General features: G+C 43.7%; 1 pseudogene; it reads right to left on the reverse strand.

Moving 5' to 3' along the window:
• Positions 1 to 11,622: 11,622 nt before the first annotated feature.
• LOC125533313 (small nucleolar RNA Z247) lies at positions 11,623 to 11,761 on the reverse strand (annotated as a pseudogene).
• Between the last annotated feature and the right edge of the window lie 3,835 nt (positions 11,762 to 15,596).

Consider the following 15,596-nt stretch of genomic DNA (forward strand, 5'->3'; position numbering starts at 1 on the left):
CTAGTTGGAATAGGATTCCTCGAGGGGGGAAAGAGAGAGAGAGGGGGCCGGCCACCTCTCCTTGTCCTAATAGGACTAGGGGAGGGGGGAGGCGTGCGGCCCACCTTGGGCTGCCCCTTTCTCCTTTCCACTAAAGCCCACTAAGGCCCATATAGCTCCCGGGGGGTTCCGGTAACCTCCCGGTACTCCGGTAAAATCCCGATTTCACCCGGAACACTTCCGATATCCAAACATAGGCTTCCAATATATCAATCTTTATGTCTCGACCATTTCGAGACTCCTCGTCATGTCCATGATCACATCCGGGACTCCGAACAATCTTCGGTACATCAAAATGCATAAACTCATAATAACTGTCATCGTAACATTAAGCGTGCGGACCCTACGGTTCGAGAATAATGTAGACATGACCGAGACACGTCTCCGGTCAATAACCAATAGCGGGACCTGGATGCCCATATTGGCTCCTACATACTCTACGAAGATCTTTATCGGTCAGACCGCATGACAACATACGTTGTTCCCTTTGTCATCGGTATGTTACTTGCCCGAGATTCGATCGTCGGTATCCAATACCTAGTTCAATCTCGTTACCGGCAAGTCTCTTTACTCGTTCCGTAATACATCATCCCGCAACTAACTCATTAGTTGCAATGCTTGCAAGGCTTATGTGATGTGCATTACCGAGTGGGCCCAGAGATACCTCTCCGACAATCGGAGTGACAAATCCTATTCTCGAAATACGCCAACCCAACATCTACCATTGGAGACACCTGTAGAGCTCCTTTATAATCACCCAGTTACGTTGTGACATTTGGTAGCACACAAAGTGTTCCTCCGGCAAACGGGAGTTGCATAATCTCATAGTCATAGGAACATGTATAAGTCATGAAGAAAGCAATAGCAACATACTAAACGATCGGGTGCTAAGCTAATGGAATGGGTCATGTCAATCAGATCATTCAACTAATGATGTGACCTCGTTAATCAAATAACAACACTTTGTTCATGGTTAGGAAACATAACCATCTTTGATTAACGAGCTAGTCAAGTAGAGGCATACTAGTGACACTAAGTTTGTCTATGTATTCACACATGTATTATGTTTCCGGTTAATACAATTCTAGCATGAATAATAAACATTTATCATGATATAAGGAAATAAATAATAACTTTATTATTGCCTCTAGGGCATATTTCCTTCAGTGTCCCACTTGCACTAGAGTCAATAATCTAGATTACACAGTAATGATTCTAACACCCATGGAGCCTTGGTGCTGATCATGTTTTGCTCGTGGAAGAGGCTTAGTCAATGGGTCTGCAGCATTCAGATCCGTATGTATCTTGCAAATCTCTTTGTCTCCCACCTGGACTAGATCCCGGATGGAATTGAAGCGTCTCTTGATGTGCTTGGTCCTCTTGTGAAATCTGGATTCCTTTGCCAAGGCAATTGCACCAGTATTGTCACAAAAGATTTTCATTAGACCCAATGCACTAGGTATGACACCTAGATCGGATATGAACTCCTTCATCCAGACTCCTTCGTTCGCTGCTTCCGAAGCAGCTATGTACTCCGCTTCACATGTAGATCCCGCTACGACGCTTTGTTTAGAACTGCACCAACTGACAGCTCCATCGTTTAATGTAAACACATATCCGGTTTGCGATTTAGAATCGTCCGGATCAGTGTCAAAGCTTGCATCAACCTAACCTCTTACGGTGAGATCTTTGTCACCTCCATATACGAGAAACATATCCTTAGTCCTTTTCAGGTATTTCAGGATGTTCTTGACCGCTATCCAGTGATCCACTCCTGGATTACTTTGGTACCTCCCTGCTAAGCTTATAGCAAGGCACACATCAGGTCTGGTACACAGCATTGCATACATGATAGAGCCTATTGCTGAAGCATAGGGAACATCTTTCATTTTCTCTCTATCTTCTGCAGTGGTCGGGCATTGAGTCTGACTCAACTTCACACCTTGTAACACAGGCAAGAACCCTTTCTTTGCTTGATCCATTTTGAACTTCTTCAAAATCTTGTCAAGGTATGTGCTTTGTGAAAGTCCAATTAAGCGCCTTGATCTATCTCTATAGATCTTTATGCCTAATATGTAAGCAGCTTCACCGAGGTCTTTCATTGAAAAACTCTTATTCAAGTATCCCTTTATGCTATCCAGAAATTCTATATCATTTCCGATCAGTAATATGTCATCCACATATAATATCAGAAATGCTACAGAGCTCCCACTCACTTTCTTGTAAATACAGGCTTCTCCGAAAGTCTGTATAAAACCAAATGCTTTGATCACACTATCAAAGCGTTTATTCCAACTCCGAGAGGCTTGCACCAGTCCATAAATGGATCGCTGGAGCTTGCATACTTTGTTAGCTCCCTTTGGATCGACAAAACCTTCCGGTTGCATCATATACAACTCTTCTTCCAGAAATCCATTCAGGAATGCAGTTTTGACATCCATCTGCCAAATTTCATAATCATAAAATGCGACAATCGCTAACATGATTCGGACAGACTTAAGCATCGCTACAGGTGAGAAAGTCTCATCGTAGTCAACCCGTTGAACTTGTCGAAAACCTTTTGCGACAAGTCGAGCTTTGTAGACAGTAACATTACCATCAGCGTCAGTCTTCTTCTTGAAGATCCATTTATTCTCAATTGCTTGCCGATCATCGGGCAAGTCAACCAAAGTCCATACTTTGTTCTCATACATGGATCCCATCTCAGATTTCATGGCTTCAAGCCATTTTGCGGAATCTGGGCTCACCATCGCTTCTTCATAGTTCGTAGGTTCATCATGATCTAGCAGCATGATTTCCAGAACAGGATTACCGTACCACTCTGGTGCGGATCTCGCTCTGGTTGATCTATGATGTTCAGTAGTATCTTGTCTTGAAGTTTCATGATCATCATCATTAGCTTCCTCACTAATTGGTATAGGTGTCGCAGAAACAGTTTTCTGTGATGTACTACTTTCCAATAAGGGAGCAGGTACAGTTACCTCGTCAAGTTCTACTTTCCTCCCACTCACTTCTTTCGAGATAAACTCCTTCTCTAGAAAGGATCCATTCTTAGCAACGAATGTCTTGCCTTCGGATCTGTGATAGAAGGTGTACCCAACAGTCTCCTTTGGGTATCCTATGAAGACACATTTCTCCGATTTGGGCTCGAGCTTATCAGGTTGAAGCTTTTCACATAAGCATCGCAGCCCCAAACTTTAAGAAATGACAACTTTGGTTTCTTGCCAAACCATAGTTCATAAGGCGTCGTCTCAACGGATTTTGATGGTGCCCTATTTAACGTGAATGCGGCCGTCTCTAAAGCATAACCCCAAAACGATAGCGGTAAATTAGTAACAGACATCATAGATCGCACCATATCTAGTAAAGTACGATTACAACGTTCGCACACACCATTACGCTATGGTGTTCCGGGTGGCGTGAGTTGCGAAACTATTCCGCATTGTTTCAAATGTACACCAAACTCGTAACTCAAATATTCTCCTCCACGATCAGATCGTAGAAACTTTATTTTCTTGTTACGATGATTTTCAACTTCACTCTGAAATTCTTTGAACTTTTCAAATGTTTCAGACTTGTGTTTCATTAAGCAGATATACCCATATCTACTTAAGTCATCTGTGAAGGTGAGAAAATAACGGTATCCGCCACGAGCCTCAATATTCATCGGACCACATACATCGGTATGTATGATTTCCAATAAATCTGTTGCTCTCTCCATAGTACCGGAGAACGACGTTTTAGTCATCTTGCCCATGAGGCACGGTTCGCAAGTACCAAGTGATTCATAATCAAGTGGTTCCAAAAGTCCATCAGTATGGAGTTTCTTCATGCACTTTATACCGATATGACCTAAACGGTAGTGCCACAAATAAGTTGCACTATCATTATTAACTCTGCATCTTTTGGCTTCAACATTATGAATATGTGTGTTACTACTATCGAGATTCATCAAAAATAGACCACTCTTCAAAGGTGCATGACCATAAAAGATATTACTCATATAAATAGAACAACCATTATTCTCTGATTTAAATGAATAACCGTCTCGCATCAAACAAGATCCAGATATAATGTTCATGCTCAACGCTGGCACCAAATAACAATTATTTAGGTCTAATATTAATCCCGAAGGTAGATGTAGAGGTAGCGTGCCGGCCGCGATCACATCGACTTTGGAACCATTTCCCACGCGCATCGTCACCTCGTCCTTTGCCAGTGTTCGCTTCATCCGTAGTCCCTGTTTCGAGTTGCAAATATTAGCAACTGAACCAGTATCAAATACCCAGGTGCTACTGCGAGCTCTAGTAAGGTACACATCAATAACATGTATATCACATATACCTTTGTTCACCTTGCCATCCTTCTTATCCGCCAAATACTTGGGGCAGTTCCGCTTCCAGTGACCAGTCTGCTTGCAGTAGAAGCACTCAGTTTCAGGCTTAGGTCCAGACTTGGGTTTCTTCTCCTGAGCAGCAACTTGCTTGCCGTTCTTCTTGAAGTTCCCCTTCTTCTTCCCTTTGCCCTTTTTCTTGAAACTAGTGGTCTTGTTAACCATCAACACTTGATGCTCCTTCTTGATTTCTACCTCCGCAGCTTTCAGCATTGCGAAGAGCTCGGGAATAGTCTTGTTCATCCCTTGCATATTATAGTTCATCACGAAGCTCTTGTAGCTCGGTGGCAGTGATTGGAGAATTCTGTCAATGACGCAATCATCTGGAAGATTAACTCCCATCTGAATCAAGTGATTATTATACCTAGACATTTTGAGTATATGCTCACTGACAAAACTGTTCTCCTCCATCTTACAGCTATAGAACTTATTGGAGACTTCATATCTCTCAATCCGGGCATTTGCTTGAAATATTAACTTCAACTCCGGGAACATCTCATATGCTCCATGACGTTCAAAACGTCGTTGAAGTCCCGATTCTAAGCTGTAAAGCATGGCACACTGAACTATCGAGTAGTCATCAGCTTTGCTCTGCCAGACATTCATAACATCTGGTGTTGCTCCAGCAGCAGGCCTGGCACCCAGCGGTGCTTCCAGGACGTAATTCTTCTGAGCAGCAATGAGGATAATCCTCAAGTTACGGACCCAGTCCGTGTAATTGCTACCATCATCTTTCAACTTTGCTTTCTCAAGGAACGCATTAAAATTCAACGGAACAACAGCACGAGCCATCTATCTACAATCAACATAAACAAGCAAGATACTATCAGGTACTTAGTTCATGATAAGTTTAAGTTCAATTAATCAAATTACTTAAGAACTCCCACTTAGATAGACATCCCTCTAATCTTCTAAGTGATCACGTGATCCAAATCAACTAAACCATAACCGATCATCACGTGAGATGGAGTAGTTTTCAATGGTGAACATCGTTATGTTGATCATATCTACTATATGATTCATGCTCGACCTTTCGGTCTCCGTGTTCCGAGGCCATATCTGCATATGCTAGGCTCGTCAAGTTTAACCTGAGTATTCTGCGTGTGCAAAAACTGGCTTGCACCCGTTGTAGATGGACGTAGAGCTTATCACACCCGATCATCACGTGGTGTCTGGGCACGACAAACTTTGGCAACGGTGCATACTCAGGGAGAACACTTCTTGATAATTTAGTGAGAGATCATCTTATAATGCTACCGTCAATCAAAGCAAGATAAGATGCATAAAAAGATAAACATCACATGCAATCAATATAAGTGATATGATATGGCCATCATCATCTTGTGCTTGTGATCTCCATCTCCGAAGCACTGTCATGATCACCATCGTCACTGGCGCGACACTTTGATCTCCATTGTAGCATCGTTGTCGTCTCGCCAATCTTATGCTTCCACGACTATCGCTACCGCTTAGTGATAAAGTAAAGCATTACATCGCGATTGCATTGCATACAATAAAGCGACAACCATATGGCTCCTGCCAGTTGCCGATAACTCGGTTACAAAACATGATCATCTCATACAATAAAATTCATCATCATGCCTTGACCATATCACATCACAACATGCCCTGCAAAAACAAGTTAGACGTCCTCTACTTTGTTGTTGCAAGTTTTACGTGGCTGCTACGGGCTTAAGCAAGAACCAATCTCACCTACGCATCAAAACCACAACGATAGTTTGTCAATTTGACTCCGTTTTAACCTTCGCAAGGACCGGGCGTAGCCATACTTGGTTCAACTAAAGTTGGAGAGACAGTCGCCCGCAAGCCACCTATGTGCAAAGCACGTCGGGGGAACCGGTCTCGCGTAAGCGTACGCGTAATGTTGGCCCGGGTCGTCTCGTCCAACAATACCGCTGAACCAAAGTATGACATGCTGGTAGGCAGTATGACTTATATTGCCCACAACTCACTTGTGTTCTACTCGTGCATATAACATCAACATATAAAACCTGGCTCGGATGCCACTGATGGGGAACGTAGTAATTTCAAAATTTTCCTACGCACACGCAAGATCATGATGATGCACAGCAACGAGAGGGGAGAGTGTTGTCTACGTACCCACGCAGACCGACCGCGGAAGCGTTGACACAACGTAGAGGAAGTAGTCATATGTCTTCCCGATCCGACCGATCCAAGCACCGTTACTCCGGCACCTCTGAGTTCTTAGCACACGTACAACTCGATGACAATCCCCGGGCTCCGATCCAGCAAAGCGTCGGGGAGGAGTTCCGTCAGCACGACGGCGTGGTGACGATCTTGATGTTCTACCGTCGCAGGGCTTCGCCTAAGCACCGCTACAATATGATCGAGGTGGAATATGGTGGCAGGGGGCACCGCACACGGCAAAGGAACGATCTCAAGGATCAACTTGTGTGTTCTAGGGTGCCCCTGTCTCCGTATATAAAGGAGCCAAGGGGGAGGGGGCGGCCGGCCAAGGAGGGCGCGCCAAGGGAGTCCTACTCCCTGTGGGAGTAGGATTCCCCCCCAATCCTAGTTGGAATAGGATTCCTCGAGGGGGGAAAGAGAGAGAGGGGGCCGGCCACCTCTCCTTGTTCTAATAGGACTAGGGGAGGGGCGAGGCACGCGGCCCACCTTGGGCTGCCCCTTCCTCCTTTCCACTAAAGCCCACTAAGGCCCATATAGCTCCCGGGGGGTTCCGGTAACCTCCCGGTACTCCGGTAAAATCCCGATTTCACCCGTAACACTTCCGATATCCAAACATAGGCTTCCAATATATCAATCTTTATGTCTCGACCATTTCGAGACTCCTCGTCATGTCCATGATCACATCCGGGACTCCGGACAATCTTCGGTACATCAAAATGCATAAACTCATAATAACTGTCATCGTAACGTTAAGCGTGCAGACCCTACGGTTCGAGAACAATGTAGACATGACCGAGACACGTCTCCGGTCAATAACCAATAGCGGGACCTGGATGCCCATATTGGCTCCTACATACTCTACGAAGATCTTTATCGGTCAGACCGCATAACAACATACGTTGTTCCCTTTGTCATCGGTATGTTACTTGCCCGAGATTCGATCATCGGTATCCAATACCTAGTTCAATCTCGTTACCGGCAAGTCTCTTTACTCGTTCCATAATACATCATCCCGCAACTAACTCATTAGTTGCAATGCTTGCAAGGCTCATGTGATGTGCATTACCGAGAGGGCCCAGAGATACCTCTCCGGCAATCGGAGTGACAAATCCTATTCTCGAAATACGCCAACCCAACATCTACCATTGGAGACACCTGTAGAGCTCCTTTATAATCACCCAGTTACCTTGTGACGTTTGGTAGCACACAAAGTGTTCCTCCGGCAAACGGGAGTTGCATAATCTCATGGTCATAGGAACATGTATAAGTCATGAAGAAAGCAATAGCAACATACTAAACGATCGGGTGCTAAGCTAATGGAATGGGTCATGTCAATCAGATCATTCAACTAATGATGTGACCTCGTTAATCAAATAACAACACTTTGTTCATGGTTAGGAAACATAACCATCTTTGATTAACGAGCTAGTCAAGTAGAGGCATACTAGTGACACTAAGTTTGTCTATGTATTCACACATGTATTATGTTTCCGGTTAATACAATTCTAGCATGAATAATAAACATTTATCATGATATAAGGAAATAAATAATAACTTTATTATTGCCTCTAGGGCATATTTCCTTCAAGAGTAAGGTATTGAAGTGCTCCTACCAAACTTCTGTATTTTGTGCTGTCTTCTTGACTCAGAGGTGTACCTTATGTAAGAGATAACTTTTCTGAGCTAGAGAATGGAGTGGGTGTGGGTTTACAACCTTGCAGGCCAGCCTTATTGACTAGGCCAGTAGCATATTTTTCTTGAGAGGGATGAAGTCCATCCTTGTGCTTCTTTACCTCAATTCCAAGAAAATAATGCAAGTCTCCAAGGTCCTTTAGAGCAAAATCTGCCCCAAGTCTTTCAACAGTCCTGTGATTGCTTCATCAAATGAACTTGTCACAATAATATCATCAACATATATGAGGACAAATATGCATGTGTTGGACTTGTTGTAAATAAACAATGAGGTGTCAGACTTGGAAGGAATAAAGCCAAGTGTTTGCATTTTATGACAGAGATGAGAATACCAAGCCCTTGGAGCTTGCTTTAGACCATATAGTGCCTTATCAAGTTTGCACACGTAAGAGGGAGCACTTTTACTTTCAAACCCAGGAGGTTGTTTCATGTACACTTCCTCTTCCAGAACACCGTGAAAGAACGCGTTTTGTACGTCTAGCTGTCTGAGACTCCAGCCCCTGGAAATAGTAATAGACAAGACAAGGCGAATAGTTGCAGCTTTTACAACATGACTAAATGTGTCCTCATAGTCTATACCATATCATTGTTTGAAGCCTTTTGCAACAAGTCTAGCCTTGTATTGATCAATAGTTCCATCAGACTTTCATTTAATCCGAAATACCCACTTGCAATCAATCAAGTTTTTACCTTGCTGTGGAGGAACTAAATGCCATGTCTTATTTTTCTTTAGTGCCATAAATTCTTCATTCATTGCCTTTTGCTACCGTTCATCACCAAGAGCTTCTTCAAGTGTGTTTGGTTCACCAAGTTCACTTGTAGAACAAATCATACCGTATTTGGTTATATGCTTGTAATTGACAGCTTGTATTACCCCTTTTTGAAGTCTTGTACGACGTGGTGATGAGGTGATTTGCGGTGTAGCCACAGAGGATCCTGCAGGCTGAACAGGAGTCGCCGTTGCCGATACCGAGAGGGATTCGCTGGTCGCTTCAGTCGAATCTACAAGGTTTGGATCTTCTGTGGTAGGTGGTGTCGATGGATCCGCATCAGCATCCGCAGAAGATCGCAACGGAGAGGGCAGCTCATCATTGCCGTGATCAGCCTCGGATCATGCGCGTCATGATGGCGTATCCGCCTTGGATCGCGTGTGTCGGGTGACTGGGTCCAGCGCCAGGGCGCTGCTCCTGCTCTTGGCCCCACTCCTGTCGGGCGGATCGGGACGCGCCGCGTGTAGTGCTATGGATGGACGCCGAACCGTGTGCCGCCCAGGCCAGCCGTGAGGGGCCACATGTCAGGCGGGGATTGGCGCGGAGGTGGAGACACACCTCGGCCGGTGGAAGGCGACCGTGTGGCATGCCTGGAGCAAGCAGAGCGGAGCGGGGTCCTGGCGCGCCTGACGCGTCTGCGCCTGTGGATCCCGAGGGAGATCCGATATGCTGCTGCTGAACGGATCCCGAGGAGGATCTGCCTCCCGTCTCGTGACACATAAAATGTCGCCCTGATGAGGCATTTTTTTCACCGTTTTCTTCACCACTTGCGTCATTTTCTCCTGTTTCATCACAAAACTCAAGTGTGCCATTAGTAAGAGGATGTGTCAATAGTTGATCATCATTGTTTAGTCCCCCTTGATCAAGGCCGGAGAGATGAGGAGGTAGGAGGAGAATTTCCTTATGAAGAAGGGAGCCGACATTTGGGTGGAGATCAGCAAAGGGAAACTTTGTTTCATCAAACACGACATCCCCGGAGATATAGATGCAACCAGTGGAGACATCGAGGCATTTGACACCTTTGTGTTGGGCGCTATATCCTAGAAAAACACACTGTTTTGAACAAAACATAAGCTTGCATTTGTTGTGTGGGCGAAGATTGGGCCAACATGCACACACGAAGACTCGAAGAGATTTGTAGTCGGGTTTAGTCTGGAGGAGTCGTTCTAGTGGAGTTTCATTATTGATGACACGACTACGAAGCATGTTGATGATATGGACGGCGGTGAGAAAGGCCTCATCCCAAAACTTGAGGGGCATGGATGCGCCAGCTAGGAGGGCCTACCCAACCTCAACTATATGTTTGTGCTTGCGTTCAGCAGAGCCATTTTGTTAATGAGCATGTGGGCATGACACATGGTGTGATATGCCAAGGGTTTGAAAGAAGGAGTTTAATTTTTCGTACTCCCCCCTAATCAGATTGTACTGCAATGATCTTTCTATCGAATTTTCATTCAACTAGAGCTTGGAAGTTTTGGAAAACTTGAAAGACATCAGACCTTTTCTTAAGAAGACAGATCCAAGAAAATTTACTTTAGTCATCTATGAAGCTCACATAATAAGTGTGTCTACCATCAGAACTAGGGGCAGGACCCCAAACATCGGAGAAGATTAATTGCAAAGGTTTTGTAGAAACACTAGTAGATATTGGATACGACAATTGATGGCTTTTAGCTCGTTGACAAGAATCACAAATGGTTTCAAGATCACACTCACCAACATACGGGAGTTCATTTTTCCTAAGTAATTTTTCAACTAAAGAGAAAGCAGCATGTCCTAATCGATCGTGCCACCATGTTGACGAGAGTTTGGCAACACCATAGGCTTGTTTATTAAATCTTCTACGCTCCGGAAGCAACGGGTAGAGCCCTCGAACACATCTACCTCGATAGAGGATTTTGTTTGTTGCCTGATCCTTGATCAAGAAAAAATAAGGATGAAACTCAAGAAAGACATGGTTGTCAATGGCAATTCTATGAACAGAAAGAAGATTCTTATCGGCACTAGGGACATGAAAAATTTTCTTTAGATGAATTTTACGATGAGGGGTACTAAAAAATGAGTGCCCAACGTGATTGATCCTCATACCTTCACCGTTGGCAATGTAGATTTGATCTTTGCCATGGTATTTTTCCTTCATAGTGACCTTCTCGAGCTCGTTGGTGATGTGATTGGTGGCGCCACTGTCGAAATACTACTTCGTGTCAACACCGTAGGAGCCATCCGCAGCCGCAGCAACTTTGTCGTCGTCTTGGGAGGAGTCATCATCTTCCTCATAGCGGTACCAGCAGTCTTTTGTCGTGTGTCCGAGCTTGCCACAGATCTGATAGCGGGGCGCGTTCGGGCGAGACCTGTTGGAGCCGCCGCCACGGCGAGGCTTGGAGTTCGTGGAGCGGCCGTTGCAGGAGTTGGAGGAGCCAACACCGTTGTTGTTGCCTCCTGACCGCCCCTTGTTGCGGGGAGATCCACGCGAGCGAGGGCCGCCGCCGCAACCGCGAGAGGCAGCGTTGGTAGAGGACTTGAAGCTGCTGGAAGAGCCATGGAATTGGGCCATGCGCTAATCGAAGTTACTCAGCATGGCATAGAGCTCGTCGAGGGTGATAGCCGTGACACGGGCGTCGAGGGTAGAGACGAGCGGCTGGTAGTCGACGTCCAGCCCGTGGAGGATCTATGAGATCAACTCATCATCCTGGATAGGCTTGCTGGCGGCAGCGAGTTCATTAGCGAGGCCTGATACGTCTCCAACGTATCTATAATTTTTGATTGCTCCATGCTATATTATCTACTGTTTTGGACTATATTAGGCTTTATTTTCCACTTTTATATTACTTTTGGGACTAACTTATTAACCGGAGGCCCAGCCCAGAATTGCTGTTTTTTTGCCTATTTCAGTGTTTCGAAGAAACAGAATATCAAACCGAGTCCAAACGGAATGAAACCTTCGGGAACATGATTTTCTCATCAGATAAGATCCAGGAGACTTGGACCCTCCATCAAGAAAGCCACGAGGCGATCACGAGGGTGGAGGGCGCGCCCCCTGCCTCGTGGGCCCCTCGAAGCTCCACCGACGTACTCCTTCCTCCTATATATACCTACGTACCCCCAAACGATCAGAGCCGGAGCCAAAAACCTAATTCCACAACTGCAACCTTCTGTACCCACGAGATCCCATCTTGGGGCCTGTTTCGGAGCTCCGCCGGAGGGGGCATCCATCACGGAGGGCTTCTACATCATCATCATAGTCTCTCCGATGAAGTGTGAGTAGTTTACCGCAGACCTTCGGGTTCATAGTTAGTAGCTAGATGGCTTCTTCTCTCTTTTTGGATCTCAATACAATGTTCTCCCCCTCTCTCGTGGAGATCTATTCGATGTAATCTTCTTTTTGCGGTGTGTTTGTTGAGATCGATGAATTGTGGGTTTGTGATCAAGTTTATCTATGAACAATATTTGAATCTTCTCTGAATTCTTTTATGTATGATTGGTTATCTTTGCAAGTCTCTTCGAATTATCAGTTTGGTTTGGCCTACTAGATTGGTTTTTCTTGCAATGGGAGAAGTGCTTAGCTTTGGGTTCAATCTTGTGGTGTCCTTACCCAATGACAGAAGGGGCAGCAAGGCACGTATTGTATTGTTGCCATCGAGGATAACAAGATGGGGTATTTATTATATTGCATGAATTTATTCCTCTACATCATGTCATCTTGCTTAACGCGTTACTCTGTTTTCTTGAACTTAATACTCTAGATGCATGCTGGATAGCGGTCGATGAGTGGAGTAATAGTAGTAGATGCAGGCAAGAGTCGGTCTACTTGTCTCGGACGTGATGCATATATACATGAGAGAAGCCCACCGTAGAAATTTGTTCACCCACCGTAGAAATACTTATGCTCAATTCTATGCTCAATTCTATCAATTGCTCAACAGTAATTTGTTCACCCACCGTAGAAATACTTATGCTCTTGAGAGAAGCCAGTAGTGAAACCTATGGCCCCCGGGTCTATTCTGATCATATCAATCTTCCATCACTTTATTATTGCTTTGCTTTTTTACTTTGCCTTTTATTTTACCTTGCATCTTTATATCAAAAATACCAAAAATATTATCTATCATCTCTATCAGATCTCACTCTCGTAAGTGACCGTGAAGGGATTGACAACCCCTAATCGCGTTGGTTGCGTTGAGCTATTGTTTTGTGTAGGTACGAGGGACTCGCGCGTAGCCTCCTACTGGATTGATACCTTGGTTCTCAAAAACTGAGGGAAATACTTACGCTACTTTGCTGCATCATCCTCTCCTCTTCGGGGAAATCCAACGCAGTGCTCAAGAGGTAGCAAGAAGAATTTCTGGCGCCGTTGCCGGGGAGTCTACGCAAAAGTCAACATACCAAGTACCCATCACAATCCCTATCTCTCGCACTACATTATTTGCCATTTGCCTCTCGTTTTCCTCTCCCCCACTTCACCCTTGCTGTTTTATTTGCCCTCTCTTTTCCGTTTGCCTTCTCCTCATCTTCCCGTTGCCATGGCCGAATCAAAAAGAATGAAGGGTCCTTTCCAGGGTACTAGTACCTTGGATGACCCCTCTATCCTCTCTAAGCTCATAAATAATGATGCTATGGAAAGACCCACCGGGGTTACCAATGAGAGTTTAAATAATTTTGATGAAGATGACTCTGGAATTTTTCGTTATTTACTTGATGAGTCTTTAAAAGATGCTTGGGATAGGTTATTGAGGATTAGGGCTAGCTATGTACCACAATATCAAATTGAAGTTTACTTAAAAAGTTTCTATGTTGGATTACCCGCTTCTTTCAAGCAAGTGCTAGATTCTATTTTTGAAGAGGGTTTTCTTGAAGGGGATGCTATAGATACCTATGAAAGGATGAAAACTATATTTGGGCACCCCATGAATGATAAGGTTGAATCTACCACCCTCTTATGCTTCTATCAAAACGAAATTATCAAAGAGATGAAATCTAGTTTAGATGCAAATTTCCGTAACGTGCTTAATCTTACTTCCTCCATTAATGGCAATGTGCTTTCCCAAAATAGGAGGATAAATGCCATAGAAAGGAAATTTGCTCTTTTCTTTCCTAGTACCAAAGATGGAAAAACCTAGATCTATCCTTGCTTTTATGCCTAGCTAGGGGCGTTAAACGATAACGCTTGTTGGGAGGCAACCCAATTTTATTTTTAGTTTTTTAGTTTTTGTTTCTGTTTAGGAATAAATAATCCATCTACCTTTTGTTTAGATGTGGTTTTATCTTTTAATTAGTGTTTATGCCAAGTTAAACCTATAGGATCTTCTTGGATGATAGTTATTTGATCTTGCTGTAATTTCCAGAAACTTTCTGTTCACGAAAACAATTGTTAAAAATCACCAGAACATGATAAAATAGTGATTCCAATTGCTGCTGATCAATAAACAAATTGTCTAGGTCATCCTATTTTGGCTGATTTTTTGGAGTACGCGCGCTAGCGCGCCGCAAGACGTCAGTCCTTTTTCTGCTTGCTGGCCCCAGAAGTTTGCGTTAGTTACAGATTACTACATACTGTTCTGTTTTTGACAGATTCTGTTTTTCGTGCATTGTTTGCTTATTTTGATGAATCTATGGCTAGTAAAATAGTTTATAATCCATATAGAAGTTGGAATACAGTAGGTTTAACACCAATATAAATAAAGAATGAGTTCATTACAGTACCTTGAAGTGGTCTTTTGTTTTCTTTCGCTAACGGAGCTCACGAGATTTCTGTTGAGTTTTGTGTTGTGAAGTTTTTCAAGTTTTGGGTAAATTCTTTTGATGGATTATGGAACAAGGAGTGGCAAGAACCTAAGCTTGGGGATGCCCATGGAACCCCAAAGATAATCCAAGGACACCAAAAAGTCAAAGCTTGGGGATACCCGGAAGGCATCCCCTCTTTCGTCTACTTCCATCGGTAATTTTACTTGGAGCTATATTTTTATTCACCACATGATATGTGTTTTGCTTGGAGCGTATTGTATGATTTGAGTCTTTGCCTTTTATTTTACCACAATCATCCTTGCTGTACACACCTTTTGAGAGAGCCATACTTGAATTGGAATATGATAGAATACTCTATGTGCTTCACCTATATCTTTTGAGCTTGATAGTCTTGCTCTATGTGCTTCACTTATATCTTTTGAGCTTTATAGTTTTGCTCTATGTGCTTCACTTAGATCTTTTAGAGCACGGTGGTAGATTTGTTTTGAAGAAACTATTGATCTCTCATGCTTCACTTAGATTAATTTGAGTCTTAAATAGCATGGTAATTTGCTTAAAAATAATAATATGCTTGGTATTCAAGATTTGTAAAACTTTCTTTTGAGTGCGTTGAACACTAAGAAAAGTTTGATGCTTGATAATTGTTTTGAGATATGGAGGTGATAATATCAAAGTCATGCTAGTAGAGTAATTGTGAATTTGAGAAGTGCTTGTGTTGAAGTTAGCAAGTCCCGTAGCATGCACGTATGGTAAACGTTATGTAACAAATTTGAAACATGAGGTGTTATTTG

The sequence above is a fragment of the Triticum urartu genome, chromosome 2A, assembly GCF_056163025.1.
Source record: "Triticum urartu cultivar PI428250 chromosome 2A, HENAU_Tu73, whole genome shotgun sequence".
NCBI lineage: Eukaryota > Viridiplantae > Streptophyta > Magnoliopsida > Poales > Poaceae > Triticum > Triticum urartu.